Here is a 2,500-nt window from a genome sequence, read left to right as displayed (position 1 = left end):
AAAAAGAGAAATGAAGAAAAAGAGAAAGAATAAAGTGATAATGGTGATGATAATGATGGTGATAATAATAATAATAATAATAGTAATAGCTATAATGGTAATACTAATGATAATAAAACTAATGATAATAACAATGGTAATATTATTATTATTATTATTAGTAGTAGTATTAATGATAATAATAATAATACTGGTAATAGTGATGATAAAATTGACAATGATTCAACAACAATAGTAATAATAATAGCACTAATAATGATAATGATACTACAACTAATAACTATAATAATAATAGCAAACGGCAGTTGTCGTAGTCGCAGAGTAGAAAAAAAACCTGTTTGGTCTCAAATTTAAGATTGTTTGCATACATACTGGACACAATAGGTGGTGTATAATGTCTATATTTGTTCAGGACATTTTTTATAAGTTTCATAGTTGAGTGATAGTCCAACCGTAAGAAAAAAACGATACATCAACTAAGCAGAATCACAAAGAAAAATAAAAAAGAGATAGAAAAAAGAAAGGGGCAAAGATAACATGTCCATAACAGATATTTGTTGCGTGGAGTTGCTTGACAGGTTCATGCAGTCATACCTTGTGTGAGTGAATGATTGGTGTTTGTTTGGGAAGTCTGTTTGGGAATTTCATGAGAATAGGATGGGATGTATTGAAGGTATTGTTATATTCGAAATTCACCATATAGAAAAAATGGGAAAATGATAATAAAAGCAGCAGTACATGCAACACATCAAGACATCTCAGAAGCGTCTTTGACCTCTGCCAGACGGATCTCTCGAGCCTCCCTGTGTTCCGCGAGAGTGTCATATCGCTGTCAGATCTCTCTTCCCGTATGATGGCGAGGCTGAGACACGGATAGCGAAGGACTGTAAAACAATCCTCCTCATGCAGTATGTGGTCGGCCAGCTCTTCTCCACAGTCGCGTCCACGGAACAAAGCACCGTCAGCCATTCATGAGAGGTGACTCGCAGGATTTCGGCAGAAAACAGGGTGTCGGCTTTTATCTTTCCGTGTGTGTGTGTGTGTGTGTATGTGTGTGTGTGTGTATGTGTGTGTGTGTGTGTGTGTGTGTGTGTGTGTATGTGTGTGTGTGTGTGTGTGTGTGTGTGTGTGCACGTGTGTGCGTGTGTGTGTGCGCGCGCGCGCGATTTTTATGTTTGTATAGTAAATAGACCCTACTCTACTGATTTTAAAAGAAACATATTCCCCAAAACCGTACGAATCAGCCATCTTGAGCGTCAGTCTGAAAACCCAAAACGTTATCTCTCTTCTCATAAATTTTGCCAAATGTCCATATCGTAGCCTCATGCTGACCGCAGAACTCACCCTGATTGCACACTGATATGCCACGTGAGAATTAGTCATACATTATTACGTTACATGACCACCTGTCCGCCAAGGGTTGATGCGCTTGTCATGGTAATATCTGGGCCGTCGCTGTGATAGACTTGTTCTATTTCTGCGCAGGTGTTGCGTGATTCTGCTCTTTTCAGTAAAGTAAGATAAGATGAGACAGAATCCTCGATTGTATTTGAGACTTAATTTTTAGCCCGGGATATACTCCATGAGCGTCGCCTTATATATATATTATTTTCTATTCGAATGTCGTATATTTTGAATAAGACAGAATTACGAAATAAAGGAGAGATGAGGCGAATAAATCAGAATGTGAATAAATCAGAAACATCATTAATTTCTTGACACACATCACGGAACTCATGACGTATACATTCGTCTTGCTGACTAACGTTCATTTATTCACCGGCTAATATGGCTGTATGACTTGTATTCCGGACTTGTAAGAAATAATTTTGTAACTACAAACATGGGATCTTCGTTTTTTCATTGGTCCAAATCTTTCCTGGTCTGCCAGTATATTGACCAGTCAGATGCGGACATGACACAATTACGTCATCGAATTAACAACCAATCATAAGTTAGGATTTTAATAGGCTACGTCTTATGGCAATTTATTTAACCTAAATGCGTAACCATTTTTGATAGATGCTTTCGATAAATGGCCACTTACTGGAAATTGAAGAAAAATAATGGTTGCAGGGCTAGAAACAGAAAGAAATGGAGGAAGATAAGATAAAATGACAGAGAAGCTTAAAATGAAGACATGCAGGTTTCATGCAAGAAGGAAAAGGTTAGCACACATACGTACACACACACACACACACACACACACACACACACACACACACACATACACACACAACACACAACACACACACACACACACACACACACACACACACACACACACACACACACACACACACACACACACACACACACACACACACACACACACACACACACACACACACACACACACACACACATACACATACACAGTGTATGTGTGTGCGTGTGAGCATGTGAGCAGTACGTGCCAATCACCTGCAATGAGCGACGCTACAACCCAAGGATGTGAGGCTCAATAACGTTTTACATGCGAGGAATATCCTGGGGGGAA

The 2,500-nt window shown here is 38.9% G+C and overlaps 1 protein-coding gene across 3 annotated transcripts in view; it reads left to right on the top strand.

The window, feature by feature from the left end:
* LOC125043963 overlaps positions 1-2,500 on the top strand; it is an 18,901-nt gene that overhangs the window by 11,407 nt on the left and 4,994 nt on the right. The window lies entirely within an intron of this gene.

Source organism: Penaeus chinensis, chromosome 34, assembly GCF_019202785.1.
Source record: "Penaeus chinensis breed Huanghai No. 1 chromosome 34, ASM1920278v2, whole genome shotgun sequence".
Taxonomy (NCBI): domain Eukaryota; kingdom Metazoa; phylum Arthropoda; class Malacostraca; order Decapoda; family Penaeidae; genus Penaeus; species Penaeus chinensis.
This window is presented reverse-complemented; position numbering and strand designations above follow the sequence as displayed.